The sequence below is a fragment of the Macaca nemestrina genome, chromosome 4 (assembly GCF_043159975.1).
Source record: "Macaca nemestrina isolate mMacNem1 chromosome 4, mMacNem.hap1, whole genome shotgun sequence".
NCBI lineage: Eukaryota > Metazoa > Chordata > Mammalia > Primates > Cercopithecidae > Macaca > Macaca nemestrina.
Genome location: NC_092128.1, coordinates 13795602 through 13812148, shown reverse-complemented (window position 1 = coordinate 13812148; position 16547 = coordinate 13795602). Strand labels below are relative to the sequence as shown.

The following is a 16547-nucleotide window of genomic DNA, read 5'->3' as shown; positions in this document are numbered from 1 at the left end:
ATTTGCAGAACAAATTAATAGCTTTCAATTGATTAAATATACTAATATATTTGAGAATGTTTATAAAAAAAGAAACTAAAAGAAACTAAAATGTTTCATTATATCTCACTTTGTGGTATAATACTTCAGATTTCCTCTTCCTTTTACTTTATTATTAGAAAAGGTATTAAATATTGTGCAACTATGAGCTAAAAGTTTAACAGCAGGCTTGGCAACTCAATGATTCAAAAACTCAAAGACAGGAAAGAAGGTTTTAAAATCTTATTAATTTCAGTTGAATCTTTGGTAATTGAATGATATTTTTTCCTTTTCTTTTCGGGGACAAAAACATCCTAAGAGGCCAGGAGGGTTATTCTTAGGAAATGTTTTTTCTCCAAAGGCAATCTCAACTCGATTACATATTTTCCAAATAAATTCTCTTCTATAAAAGCTTTTCTTGGGATTCATCTTTCTCAAAAGTGATATAACTTCAGATAGAGGCTGATTTGACTAACCAAATGACTTTGACTCAATCTTCTGGTTGACCATTATCATATAAGAAAACTCAGGTAATTCCAGATAAACCAATCCTTTTTTAAAATTGTTTAGTTGTTTATTTATTTATTTATTTATTTTTATTTTACTTTAGGTTCTGGGATACATGCGCAGAAAGTGCAGGTTTGTTACATAGGTATACATGTGCCATGGTGGTTTGTGCCGGGTAAGAGGAGGGAGAGTATTAGGGAAAATACCTAATGCATGCGGGGCTTAAAACCTAGATGATGGGTTGATAGGTGAAACCAATGCATTTTATTTGGTTTTGACTTTGTTTTTATTGAGTTGTTAAGCAAGTGTTTCTCTTGCTTAAGAGAAAAAGTATAATCTGTTTTGTCCTATGAATTCCTGTTGCTGACTCTGCAACCTGATTTCATGAAAGGTGCCCTGGACCTGGCAGATCTATGCAAAGCACACCTAATAGAACCTTGATTTTAAGCAAGGTATGAATTAGTCTCCCTGAGCTAAATGTCTGGTTATAGGCATCTTGGACCATCTTACCTGCTCTTGAGACAAAGATTTTGTACACATGGCAGCTGGAGGGCGAGCTAGGAGGCACCTAACTAAGTTTGCAATATACTAGCAACAACTCCAGCGTGAGAGAAGGGGAAAAGACCAAAGGGGCTTCCTTTGGTGTAAGCTGTTAACTTATTGGAGAGATTCCAATGAATATTTTTGATATATTACTGTGACTTTTAGTTTCTTTGTCCTTTGAAAGTTTTGTTTATAAAACAAAAGGCCAGGATTAATCTCAACCCTGTTGCATTAATACAAGTTGGTAAAGTCTGCTTTATTTGCAAGCAAACGCCAAGTCCTACTACACGATGAAGTTAAGCGTTGGGAATCTGAAAGTTTTAGGAAAAAGATCAAATAATAAATGTTGTAACAATTCTTAAGGGCTAGTCTCAGGGACTTTAAAAGCCTGAAGCTACTTAAAGAAGCAGTTTGTTCATGACTGACATAGAGGTAACATTTCTTTGCAAAGTGCGAGCTGGGAGTTAGGGCATTTCTCTTTTCAAAGAGGTAGTAACCTTTGGTCTGGCTTTGACTTGCCCCAGGGACTCAAGGTTCAAGGACTTTTCTTTTGGACATGGAGGTTCTTCTATATTTCTGCCTGTATTAGGTTTAGATTAAGAATATAATTTAATCTCAAAAGTCAATCACTTATTAAAAATCTTGTCAGCAACATAAAAACCCAAGGAATTTGATTAATAAAAAATTTGAAAATATTGATTTTATTTATATTATAGATATCTCTGAATAACTCAGTAATGTCAGTGACTTCATTTGTTATCTATTTAGCCTGCAAGGAATGTAATAATTATATGACCATAGCAAATAATATTCATTAAACATCAGACATATACTGACTATTACCATTATTGATAGAGTTTGAAAATAAGCTATGCTTTTGAGGTGCTTAGTCTGAGGCAATATACATTACTGACTTCTTTGAAAAATGAAGTAAATTCTTCCCCCTACTGAGTAGATCTGTGGAATTAAGCAATTCGTTGGGACTCAGTTTTCTCATCTGTGAAATAATAAAATAAAAACTCAGAGTGAACATTGGGGTATATTATCTCTAAGTTGCCTTCTAGCTCAATCACTTCATGATTCTAAGTAATATATCTTCATTCCAATGTAAATTTTTCTCATCAATAAAACACTTAACTGCTCATTTTACAAATATAACTTAAGCTTTGTAAGCCAGAGCTGCTAAAAAAGCAATGAAAACCTAATTTGATGAAAGTGAACAAAAGTATTCAAATTTGACATATTGCCTTTACAAGTATTAATAAAAAATCAAATAATACACAATTCCCCACTCTTCAGTGATTACAGAATAAGAAAGTACTATTACTGCTTTTCATGCATGCTACTTTTCTCTTTCCAATTACTGCTTAAATCAGTGGCAAAAAAGATTTCCCTTGAAATATGTTAGCAACTTCCTTCATTTTCTGCAAATAGAAATAACTATTTAGTTTAAAGGAAGAAACTGAAATAAATATCACTGATAGCACTTTAGCATTAGTGCTAAAAATGAGATTTTAAAAGATAGGTTATTGCTATCACTCTATTACAGTAAAAAAATCTGTATTTGGAACAACATAGACTATATTTGTGAAAATATAGACATAGCCCTTTAAATGATCCCAATATTGTAAAAATAGTAGATCATTCTGTGAGTTGCAAGGATCTCAGTCTTTGTGGGTGGAGAAAAAGGAGAGTGATGATCAGACTGCAGTGATCTGGGAGAAATGACAATTACAGCTAGAGAGGGACCGTTTCTGTGCTAAATAGGTTAATTTTTGGTAGAGAGACTCTCCCTGATCCAGTAAAGTTAATGAGGCTTTTACTGAATTAAACCAACTTGGTGAGCTTTGCTAAAGCTTTGGAGGCTGTCAGAATCCTGCCAACAATAGACACTTGAAGTGTTTGAAAGAAAGAGAATAAGCATCTCTTGAATAATCAGGAACCACTTTAAAGAATATTAAATATATAAGTGAACAGAACTAAGAAAATGAATATATATATTAATAATAAGGCAAATATTCGAAGAGTTTCAAAGCATAAAATGCTTTTTAATTTTTTCCTTAAGTTTTTTACTATAATATTGATTAAAGAAAAATATAAAGAAGAAAGGGGCAAAACAACCTAGCAATCCATGCCACAATTATTTAAAACCTAAGAGGTAAGAATGAGCATTATTATATAAAAGCTAAGGGGTAGAAACCATATTTAGTGACCTATGCCTCTGTGATCTGAGGTTTTTCTTTCCAAAATTGTGTCTTGCTGAGGAAATGTGCCTGTAAGCCCATGCTCACAGATCGTTGTACAACCACAGGGATGATGATTATTTTTTTTTCTTTTGCATTTGATTTAATTTTTTAAATTATTATTATACTTTAAGTTCTAGGGCACATGTGCACAATGTGCAGATTTGTTACATATGTATACATGTGCCATGTTGGTGTGCTGCACCCATTAACTCGTCATTTACATCAGGTATATCTCCTAATGCTATCCCTTTCCCCTCTCCCTACCCCACGACAGGCCCTGGTGTGTGATGTTCCACTTCCTGTGTCCAAGTGCTCTCTAAGTAACACTGTGACTTCAGCCTTTGCCTTGAGCTCCCAATTCAGCTTCTCTTCCCACGTTCAAGTAATGTGCACTTCCCATTTCTCATGAATCCCTCCCTCCCACTAGCCACCCTGTTCCCCAGGATCTGCTGGTCTGACATCTATGTTTCATAATTAATAGAGTACACTCATGTTGGTAAGAAACCAGAGGGAATAAGGCTCCAAAATGGCTCATTCCTTTCACAGCCTGTTATTTTCATCGACTGTTATCCATAGTTCCCAGATTGGCAGATTTTATAGCCCAGTAAAAATCCAACAACCACCACAAAATGGGAGTGTGAAGGGGGAAGAGAGAGGAGTGAAATAGAGCTATCAGTTCAGGGCTGGGTTGATAAGAAGAGAACCTCCACACACATGCACTCAAACACACACTCACATCCACAGCCACCCACACTCACAGCCCCCGCACACTCACAAACTCCTGCTCCCACCCAGTCACCTACACTCATCCACACTGATATTCACAGGAACACAACCCCCACACCCGCACACTCACACTCATGTTTCCACCCACAGTCACCCACATCACCGATATTCATATGCACACTCACAGCCACAGCCATAATCACGCACAAACACACCCCCTGTGCACTCAGATGCACACACACAGCCACCTACACTCACCCACACTTACACACACTCACATCACAGGCACACCCGTACACAGTCAAACACGAAACCCCACTCATGCACACTCACACCCACACATTCCTCTCACACTTGCTATGCAGCCCCAATACATATAACCACTAGTACAGAAATCAGTAGGCACGAGGGAGACCCACAGAGCATGAGTGAACGCAAAGTATTTCAGTGTGACTTTCCCTTCCCCTTGCTTCTGTAGAGAGCACGTGGCTGTTGGTGATCTTTTCCAAGCTCGTAGAAACCTGCCAGTGTTGAGAAGAGGCTTAACTCTTGCTCACCACAAGCCTTCCGTGACATTCCTTTCAACATTCCAGAAGTAGTTGCATTGATCATCTACACGTTTCCATTAAGGAGACGTCTATATCCCCTGCACTCATGTCCAGATTTTGAACCAACTCAACCTAAGTAAAGTCCTATCGTTATGCTGGGGAGAGGGGAGAAAGCCAGAGGCGGTGCCTGAGTTCTGTGATACGTCTCTTAGCCTTCTTCAGGAAAGCTGACTACCTATCCCCAATTTGTCCTATGTATGTCAAGTAACGAAATCAAAACATAATGAAATAAAACACTGCCACCTTTTTTGCACCAATACTATTAAAAATTAAAATTATTTGTTTTTATCATTTATACTACTTATTTATAACATAATTTTATTATATATTAAAATAACATTACTATCAAAGTGTCATAATTTCAAAACAGAAGAAAGCCCTTTCATCAGTGACTTCAGGCCAGGGAAAGCCACATTATTGAATGAGATGTTCCCATATTACATCTGTGGCTCATTGAGCTACATCAAGGGTATTTGTCTGTTAATAAACTGCTTAGCCACCAGCTTTGATTTTCCATTGATAACTAAGTTGCGTTATGCTATCTTTCCCTTGCAGTATTTTAAAGCACACCAGGTGGCGATAAGGAAGCATATAAATCCCAGTGGCTTTCATCTGACATGAGAATTTATGAATTCAAAACAAAGCCCTTGTATCTCAAAATTCAATTCATTTGTTTATAAAGGAAAATGTAACACTGTAAGTTACGTTTTCCTTAATAAACAAAACTTATCACTATAACAAAATTAAGTCTACAGAGCAAAAACCAAAAGCACTATGACCCCCGAAAACAAACATTTGTTTTTGCTATGTTTCTCCTAATCTTTATTCTCTATCTTGAATGGATTTTTAAAATGTGTGATTCACTCAAAATTTAGGCTTTGTGGCATTGAAGCCAAATCGTGACTTTTAACACCTTTTGTTTAGTCCCTTGAGTCTCTTTGTCTGTGGCTGTTTTTGTCTGCTTGTGTCTTCCCAAGTCCCCAGTTGTTCTTAGCCCACCTTTCCCAGTGCTTACCTGTGGGATGACAGCTGCTTGTTCCTCCTCCCCTATTATCAGGTCTTCAAAATGACACATCTATAAGCTGTTTACATCTGTACCCTACAGAGTGAGTTGGAGAACAGACGGTAAAGGATCAGTAGTTTATAGAGTGACCCTTCTCAAATGGTGTTTGCTCTCAAGGACCCTAAGGTATGTGAGCAGTGGAGCAGATTTGGGATTTAAAGACACTTTTGCTGAAATTGCAGTAGGTAGCAGTTCTCAATTTTGAATTATGAAGATGATGAAGGAGAAGACTAGTGTGAAGCTTAGGGGGGAGAATGTAAGGGAAGGGAATAAAATGGGAATGTTACATTTAAACAAGAATGCTTCTATCACCCTTGTTTTCTGTCATTGGGCTAAACTGGGCAGCCGGAACACTGTGGCTTTTGAGGTATATCAGCTAGTCTGGTTCTTCTCAGTCCTCACTTGGAGAGATTGAAAAATATCGATGATTCAGTTCCACCCTCTTATAGTCTGAATTAATAGTTTTAGAATGGGGGCATTTTTTGCTTATTTTACTTCCCCAGGTGATTTTACAGTGAAGTCAGGGCTGAGAGCCAAGTGATATAACCAGTGATATAATCAAAATATGAAGGGACATCACTTCCATCGCGGTACCACTTCCTCAATCATGGTAAGAATTCTTGGGATGCAATCTGTACCTGGATCAGAGGGAAAATAAGAAAATAAATCCATTTTTTTTCCATTGGCTTACATCATTATTAAACTTTCTGAATTTTAAATTCATGTATTTATAACATGTATCAACACTGTTTTATCAGAGTTGTCAGATAACCTTAGGAAATCTATTTTTCCCCTAGAGTTTATTTATAAAAGTAAAAATATATAAATTGGGAAGACACACAAGTATGCAAAAGAGCTGGCATGTTTGTTCACTGTCATAGAGCATTAGAACTAGAGCAGACCATAAAGATCATCTATGTGTTTTTCAAACTGCAGCTGTGACCTTGTTGGGAAAAGCTGAGTGTTGGGAGAAGCTGAGGCAGGGCTTGCATGTCTGACATAATGTAAAAGAGTCTTGGAACATGTCTGGAGTCCAGGGTCTAAAACCCCTCGTGGCCTTTGGAACACAAAGCTCTGTGCCAAAGGGTGGAAGGCTGCCCTGATGCACCATAATCTAAGCCCAGGGCATAAAACCCCACGTGGCTTGGATAGAATCCAGGACTCAGGGCGTAAAACCCCTCATGGCTCTGGAATATGTCTAGACTTGCTGGCTTCTTGCTTCTAGTCTTCCCAGGCTCCTAGATAGACTGTGTCTTAGAATTGGCCATATAAATGCTAAACTGTCACAGCTGTAAATCATGTGCTTAATGCAATGCTCCCTTTCAACCCCACATTCTCACCACCTGTTTCTTTGTTTGATCAGCAATAAATAGTCTGGGCTTCCAGAGCTCAGGGCCTTCACGGCCTCCATACTTGCATTGGCCCCCAGACCCACTTTCTCTCTCATACTGTCTTTTCTCATTCCTTTGACTCCGCCGGACTTCATCGCCCCCATGACCTGGTGTTGGGTCTGATCACCCCAACAGATCTAGTAGAGTGTTGTGAAATCAATTTAGAAAGCTGCAACTAGCATTTTTATGCAAGAAGTAATATGACAGAATAAAGTAGATTGGAAGATAAAATATCAGAGTCCATCGCATGCAGTAAGTGTTTTGTGGATGTTTTGTGAAACCTCATTGTCATGGCCTGTTTCTTTCAGTGGGTGATCACCAAAATGTGTGAAAGCCACTAGTTTAAGCTGGTTCTGTGTCTTTACTGATAGAACAAATGGATCCCAGAGAAGCTAAGGAAATTACTCACATTTGCACAGCAGCTTGAAAAACACTGGATTTTTTAAAACCAGATTTCCTGATTATTCTTGTTTTTAGGTTTCCTTTTGGGGAGTATTACATCATATAAAACAGGAAACTCTTTGGAAGAGCAAATAAGTAGGATGCCTTTGTAGTCGTGTACAAGTTTGAGGAGGCTAAAATGGAGAAAAGATAGATTTCAATTGTAGTTTAAATGTAAACATACTAGATTCTGCTACTTTTTATTTGAACTTTTTGTTTTAGTCCAGAAATCATTGTTTTGGGAAGATATATTAAATTAAAGTACAAGTTGGATTGAGACATAGAGACACTGAAGAAAGAACAGATGTGTGGCTACTGGAATATAACTGATAAATAATATCTAAATTGTCAGTGACAATGACAATGGAAGGCAAAGAAACCCACAGGACTATTTAGATCTGTGGTAGACTGGACTTGGGAAGAGAATGACTGGAGGTCAGTATTTCTCAAAGTAAATTTGGTCATTTACATCTTAATCACTTGAGATCTTTGTTAAAATTCATATTCTTAATCCCAGCACCTTAGGAAGCTGAGGCGGGCGGATCATGAGGTCAAGAGTTTGAGACCATCCTGGCCAACGTGGTGAAACCCTGTCTGTACTAAAAATACAAAAATTAGCTGGGTGTATTGGTGTGAACTGAAGTCCCAGCTACTTGGGAGGCTGAGGGAGGAGAATTGCTTGAACCTGGGAGATGGAGATTGCAGTGAGATTGTGCCATTGCACTCCAGCCTGGTGATCGAGTGAGACTCTGTCTAAAAAAAAAAAAAAAAAAAAAAAAAAGAAAAGAAAAAAGGATATTCTTGGGTTCTCCTTTGGCTCTTCTGAAATGGGTGAGACTTAGGATTTTGCATTTTCACATATGCTGCCAAGTGATTCTTATGATCTTTAAAGTCTGTGAAGCGAGAAGCACTGGATTCAGTGATGAAAAAAAATCAGGTATCAATTATAATCAAAATATTTCTAACTTAATTTTGTTAGGCTGTCTGTAAGTGAGGCACAGTTCCAAAAAGTATATTGGGAGAGGACCATAATTGATCTGGTATATAGACTTTCTTACTACTTAACGGGAGACAAAAATTGCCTTCTGCTGTGTATCTAATTGCCTTTGTTCATTTATTCAATCAATCTATCACTCAACGTTGAACACTTCCTATATGCCTGGTACTCTGTTGAGTTCTGGGAATGAAAAAGTGAGCAAAGGATTATATTAGAAACATAATTCAACTAACTGTCATACCCAACATCTCTCCCAGTTCAACAGCTTCTCCTTTAGTCCTTGGAAAATACAGGCCCCTGTTCCCTTTGGCACACTCTCATTCCCAAGTCACAACCAAATGGGTCAGGAATGTGCACCTGCCCTGACACCAGGCAATCAATTGACGAGATGCTCTCTCTTCAGGATTTGAAGATGGTGACATTATGGCTGTAGTCAGTAAATTGTTGAGTGTGAGTGTATGAGTTATGACTTTATATCCAAGTGATGGTCACAGCATCTTCATGGCTAAGTCCTTCAGACCTTAGTTTACATGTCACTTTCTAAAGAAGTCCTTAATGACCTCCTAGAATGGCTCATATTTCTCCCTTGTTTCCCTTATAACAATTATAATTAATTAATTATGATAATTATTTGTTGCCAGTTTCCCCTCACTAGAATATGCTTCATGAAGACTGGGTTGCTTCTATATTGTCTTAAAATAGCTCTATGCTTTGAAATATAAAAAAATTTTAATAAATGCATCATTACAAAATTTACTTGAATTCATTCCATATTTAATAATTTTAACTGGGCCCAAATAAGTCTTAGTTTTAAGATTTTCTTAAACAGTTGTGGAATGATCTAGTTTCCTAGTTTACTTTCTTCCAGCACCTACTATTGTGAAGAACCAGAAACCAGATTACATCACCCTTGTCATTTTACTTGAAATGTTTCTTATCTGCTGCTTGATTAAGATAAGGTAAGGATCCTCGAGCTCCATGAATGCATTAGGAAAGGCTTAAGGTTTCAAACACTTCCTAATAATTCATTTCCCTTTCTTCATCTGAATAAATAGGTGCCTTTGGTTTCATTGCTCATATTTCCCACATCTATCAGCAAGTCTTGCCAACTCTTCTGTCAATTCCTATCTTAAATTTATCCAGTTATCTCCACCTCCATCTGCACTACTTCAGCCCAGTTCAGGTCACCATCATCTCTCACCTGAACCACTGCCATAGCCTGTTAACTGGCTTCTCTCCTGGAGCTCTTTTCTCCTAAAATGACAGAGTAATGTTTGGTAAATAGGAGTAAGATTTTGTCTCATCACCACTTAAGATTTCCCTGTGGTTTACCAAGGCACTTAGAATAAGCTCCAAGCTGCTTTCTCTGACCTACCCATTCTGGTCCTGCCTACTTTTCTGACCTTAAATTATTCCACTCTCCCAGTTGTTGACTATCCTCCAGCCACACTAACTTGCTCTCCAGTCCCTCGACACACCAAGCTCATTTCTACCTCAGGCTTTTAGTAGCTTACTTTTTAGTTCAGCTCTTATTTCTGCCTGGAATGCTGTTGGCTCTCCTCTTCACATGGCTGGCTTCCTCTTGTCACACACTTTCAATGCCAGCTTCTCAGAGAGGCTTTCCCTGACTACCCAACCTAAAGAAACACCTGCTTACCAGTTTCTACATCATCCTATGTTAACTCTCTTCCTGGCCTTTTATCACTGTTATTATTCTTGTTTCTTTAATGTTTCTATTGTTTGTCTCTCTCCACTAGAGAGTAAGCACCATGAAAGCAGGACATTGGCTCTCAAATTCACTTTGGTATTTCTGAAACCTAGACTGTGCGTCTGGGGGTATGGTAGAACCTTGATAAATATTTATAGAAAGAACAAACTGTTGCATCAAGATGTAAGAGCTCTAACCTGAAACACCTTCTCTGGCCACAGATTGAAAATTTTACCAAAGTGCATGTATTTTAATCAAATGAAGAATCTCACAAAGGATAACAGTTTATTCTTTACCTATAAGAGTGTACAAACTTGAGTCTTCTCTGCATCAACTGTACCAGGGAAGAAAAAGCACTTTCATTGTTACCTATGTCAGCAAGGATAGGAACAGCTTCAGATAGAAGAACTCTGGAGTTTACATCTTGTCCTCCACTGATCTCCTTGGAGGGAAGGATGAATCACTTAACCTCAGGGCGGCTCTCTTGCTCTGCCTTCGGATTAATCATATTGACCTTTCTGGCAGGGTTCGTAGAAGAGTTAGCTAATCAATGTCTATAAAGCATTTGGATAATGAAGAAGGCTACAGAAATAATGATGATAATAATCTGTCTTTTGCTGATTCATGGCATAAGCAAAGAAAAAAGGCCACAGAAATATATTTTTATGCTGTACAGACTTTTATGGTGATGTGCAAGCATTGTACAACCTTTACTTTGTACAGACTACCTTTTATTCTATGAAACCTAGACCCTCAAATTGTTGCTTCCTTAAAGGCAGCTATCCTAATATTATTTTCCAAAAAAAACCAAACAAACATGATTGTGCCAGGTTGGAGCAATTTTCTACCTTTTACTTGCCTATAAGTGGCAAATTGTCACCTTTTTTTTTTTTTTTTATTACAGTGCTCTTTTGTGTCAGAGAAGACATAAAACATGAACTTAAAATTACTGTAGACTGAAACCTTCCAGATGGGTGTTCTGTTCAAATTCAATTTGATGAAAATGGCTGGGAATGTTTGCTCTGTGTTTGTATTTCTACTGGAGAAGAGCCCTTTCCCCAGGTGATTGCCTTCCCTCATACTCTGTGGTTACACTAAGGTTGTTGAATGGTTAATGAGAATATTAAGCATTTGCTGTTTCATGTAGGGCTGCCTCTAGGATAAACATGAAAGGAATGGATTTAGTGTGGTTTACCAACATTTTCCTGCACTTTGAGTATCCCTTCCTACTACTAGCTTTATATTCTTGTGTCCTAAACTCCATCAAAAGATTCCATTGCATGTTTCACATCTGTACCCTTCCATAAAAATGGTGCTTTAAGAAAATTGTGGGAATAAAGAAGCATTTAATTCAAAGGAATGCATTCCTAATGGAGCATCTGTGAAGGGGTTGGCATTTTAGGCAGAGAACTTTCTGGTGTCCTGTACATTATGTCATATAATATTGCCTTACATTACCAATATTGTTACGGTTTAAAGCTTGCCCTATTTCAAGTTCAGTAACTGGGTCAAGGTTGAATTCAAGACAGTGTTTTTCGTTTTTGATAATGCCATTTCCACACCCTCTAGAAAGTGACTCCATCAGAGCCAGGAAAGAATCTATCATGACAGTACTTGCTGTCTAGATTGCCTTCCCGCTCTGTTTTTAAGACAGGTATAAATTATAAAGTGTTACTGTTGAACAGAAGATAGTTTTAATATAGGCAATTTCAAGAGAGTAAAGACAGTAAGATCCACAATGATATGAGGCAAAAAAAAAAATCAAATTTCTAATATTCCCTATTTGAAAGACACTAGTAAACTTGAAACTTGCTAGCTTCAAAGAAGCTATAACTAAGAAACAATTTTCTCTGAGGTGTTTTGTATACTCTAAAACATCCAGAAAGTCATGTAACTTTGTGCCTCTACTCAAAATGCTGAGAAAATAAAGTTTTGCATGTGTGATACTACCAAACTGGTCAGAATATCATTGTGTTACGGAAATTCTAAGGAGCCATTCCTCAGAAAGGAGCAAAATATGGTTTTTAATGAATCGAAAGCATCAGAGAAGTGCTCTTTCGCAGCTGCTTTGTATCTGCGAACATCCTGTGTCCAAGTTCCCTTTCATAATTAGAAGTGCAAAAGGAAAACTCAGCCTTTCCAAATTGCAGAGAATGTTTCATATAACAATAAAGGGCTGCCCCCATATATCCTCAGTCGACAGACAATAAAAGAGAAAATTGGTATACTAAAAAATGATAGTAGGGCTTTGGAGACGGGAACGGTGGTGGTAGATTTGTTAAACAGTTATTTTGGCTCTAATCTTTCTAGAGGACAAAGAGGATGGAGAGATTTTTTTTCTTCTTCTCAACCTCCATGTTGTGACAATTATACTTATCAAAAACAAAACAAAACACAGAAACAAGTCCTGTATTAAATAACATAGACTTTCATGTAAGAAAAATAGCAAGGCAGTCAGCATTGTGAAATCAGAGTTTGGTTGCTTCTTTCTGTTCTGGGGCCTTTGTACTTGCTATTGTTCTCACACCCTATTCAGATGCCCACATAGCTTCTTCCTTTTCTGCCTTCTGATCTTATTCAAATGTCCCTCACCAGAGAAGTCATCTGTAGAAACAGTACCTGAAAAACCAGGATGCCTCCACCTCCATATCACCTTTTCCCTGTATTCCATTTTCTATCTCTTTGTAGCATTTATCATTTCCAGGTTTATTACAAACTTGGTTTACTGTCTGACCCTTTTTCTAGCATTTAAGCTTCACAATGGCAAGTACTTTGTCTTTTTTTGTGACTGTTACATTCCTAGAGCCCACAGCAATATCTGTGCAGTGTAGGGGCTTATGTAATATCTGTAGAAGGGCATAGTTGAGTTGCTAAAAAATCATTGGCATTATGTAATATCAGTCTCTCCATTGTTTACTGGATTTAGTTTTCGCTCTTCCTTGAGACTCAGGACATAAATTCGTCTTCTAAGCAAATTTTTCCAGCATTATTTTTAGTTTATTTCTTATGTTTATTCTTCAGTCAGCCAAACTGGGCTACTATATTTGTTGTTTACAAATACACCCTATAATATAATTGGAAAAATACTGGTTTTCGGTTTAGACCAATTTCTAGTCTAGTTGTGCCTTAGTTGAGCCTGGCTTCTTCTATGTACAACACATCAAGGCATGGTTATCTAATGATACATAAAGAAGTAGTGGTCTTTGTGAATTAATGACTTTCCACTCTGTGTTTCGGTTGATATTCACAAGTATGGTGCACTTCCTATAGCATAGCAGGAAGGTCTCTGGCCTCCAAAGAAGATGCTGCTATAGATAACCTGTAATTTGGGAATGGAACAGATGAGGTAGTCTCTCTTTTCTGCTATTATGCTCAGCTCTGCTGGCTCCATGTCACAGTAGACTTGATTCTATAGCTCTTCTTGGCACCACTTCTTAAGAAGTATAGATTTGTCATTTACCTGTGGGTCCCTGGAGGTCCAGGTCAAAAGAGGCTGTTAGGATAGTTGTCTTAATCACCTGGAGCCAACAATGCTCTTCAAATGTTAGGAGTGTGCCCTGCTATTCTCATATCCTGAGAAATGTTCATCATTCTCCCCATTTGCCTGTGAGCCCAGGGGTTCAAAACACCATTTTGAGACTAGGACCTCTATCCCACTGTAGCCACCAGCCTAATGGTGCTGCTAGAGTTTTTAGCCTGTTTTCACATATCCAAGGGTAGCTCACCCTCAATGAAAGAACCACACCCCGAAGAATCTTTTCCAGCTCCAGCATTCCCAAGGCCTGCTTGAAATCTGCCTCAGTATGATTGACGGCAGGAATAGTCACTGGCTTTGTCAAACATTCCCCTGGCCCCATGTCTCATTAAAGGCAGTGCAAAACAATAGACTCCAGGATCTCCAGATTTTTCCATGATGTTGTGGTTCACATTGGACCACACACAGTCCTATTATGATAAATAAAACCATGGATTCTGGAGAAAGAAATGGTCTTGTTAGAAACCTTGAATGTAAAGATCCCTTATTTTGCTCACTCTTCCTGGGAGATCTCATATGGTAAATGATTCCATCTTCCACCTCCATCTGGACTGTGTTCTCATTGCTGGCTATTCAGAATCACCAGGAAAAGAGCTTAGGTTACAGCATTTTCTAATGCTCCAATGATTCTGAAGAACAACTAGGGTTGAGAAACACTATCCACCTTGAAGGTTATTCCAAAATTTCTTTCTTTGGCCCATATTTCTCTAGTGGGCTTTAGCAAGCACTTTAAATTGACTGGGTGTCTCTAATTGGATACAGGCAATGACAATGAATAATATGATTAGAGAACATTTACACATCAGGCCCTGTCTCGTGAGCCTTTCCTACATATACTACTCACAATATTCCTAGGGGACAGGAACTATTATAATCATCCCGTTTTACGGAAACACTGCTCTCTTAACCACTATTCTATGCTGTCCCTTCTTTCCAGAAGTTATCAAGGCCTAACTGAACTCAGCACACTGAGATATCATCAAGGTTTCTTTTTTTCTCTGGCCCTCTACTGAATTTACTCCTTTTCTCATATCCTTTATTCTGGTGAACGGCACCAGGATCCATGCAGTTGGCTGGGTCAGACTCTTGGGAGATATAACTAGCTCTTCCATTCCTTTACTGTTTTCATAACCAGTTTGAGATCTCATGTAGTTCATTTCCACAGTATCTCTTAGAATGTTCTTTTTCCTTTCCTATTGCCATGGCTATAATTTAGGCCACTTTTTCCAGAGTCTCTGTAGCATCCTCCAGTCTCCTTCAATTCAATCTATACATTGTTGTCGAGAAGTTATTTCCAAAGTCCCAATCAATCCTATTACTTCACTACTTAATGCCTTATAGCTAATTCTCCTAGACTTCCTGATAAAATCAAACTCTTCGATATTGTGCAAAATTTTTCTGGATCCGCTGCTCCAGTATTTTACTATGCCTCCTCTATAACTCTGTTCTGACCTTCTACCACCCTCATGTACTCTAACCTTTAGTTATTAAATGGCTTAAGACCTTGAGCATTATTTTCTGGCATACTTCAGCAACTTTGCTCATGCTGCTCACTTCTTCATCCCGTTGCCCCTCTAACAGAAGTACTTGAAGATGCTGCCTGTTCTTCTGCCTTAGGTAGATGTACTTTCTAGGTACTCTCCCAGGATCTTATGCATATTCCTGCAGAAAATAGATCTATTACACTATATCGATAGGCTGTATTAGACAGCTTTTTGAAGACAGAACCACTTCAGTGGTCCTATGCTTAGAAACTGGGTCAGGCCAGTACCATACACTTAATAAATGTTGGGTTGAACAAACATATATGTATTAGAAATCTATATGCCAAGCGTTCTCATAGGGACTGTTAAGAGAATGTAAGATCAGGTGATCTAAGAGGTTGCTTTCAGAGTGATCACAGTGTAAGCGATTGGTTCTTTAAAAGAAGTATGAATAAACTACCAGCAAACTTACTGAGTATAGCCTTATTTAATGATAATCTAAATAATTATTGATGGTCAATAATATTTAACTAAAATCAGGTATCTATTTTAAAATTCTCTGCAGAGATATTTCTGAGTTAAATTTATGCCTGAGTTTAGTCAAACCTTGCAGTTTATTAACTTGGTACTATTATATTTCATAAGATAGGCAATGCTGAATCAATAGTGAGCTCGTCTCACTATTCTTAAGCTCTCATACAGACAGAAAAATAAATTGTCTAAGTGTTTCTGTGTAAAGCAAGGAGCCACCAGCCATTTGGTGGCAGTTACAGAAATTACAAGAGTGACATTTAGGAGATGGTAATGAGTCTCTGAGTAGAAATAGCAAGAGAGTTTGGGTGATTTTACAAGCTATCCTCAGTAAGGAACTGAATGATTTTAATTTGACTCTTTAAAATTTATTTGATAGAGATGAAATACATCTAAAGTGTCATGGTATTCCCGTCTCTACTAAAAATACAAAAATTAGCCAGGCGTGGTGGTGCATGCCTCTAATCTTAACTACTTCGGAGTCTGAGGCAAGAGAATTGTTTGAACCTGGGAGGTTGAGGTTGCAGTGAGCCAAGATCGCGCCACTGCATTCCAGCCTGGGCAACAAATCGAGACTCTGTCTTAGAAAAACAAACAAAACAAAACAAAACAAAACAAAAAACAAACAAAAAGAAGTACATCTAAAGTGTCTAGTTCAGCTAACTTTATTTAGCAAAGATATTAGCTAAAAGAAAAACATAAGGTAAATAAAAGCCATGCAATTGTACCTTTCCAGTTTGTACAAACCT

General features: G+C 37.8%; 1 long non-coding RNA gene across 2 annotated transcripts in view; it reads left to right on the top strand.

Annotated features, from left to right (window-relative positions):
• LOC105474830 (uncharacterized) overlaps positions 1 to 6314 on the top strand; it is a 76386-nt gene extending 70072 nt beyond the window's left edge. For both annotated transcript variants that reach the window (XR_011621616.1, XR_011621617.1), the window contains one exon: positions 5706 to 6314. This is a non-coding gene — a long non-coding RNA (uncharacterized lncRNA). The remainder of the gene's footprint in view (positions 1 to 5705) is intronic.
• Positions 6315 to 16547: the final 10233 nt, after the last annotated feature.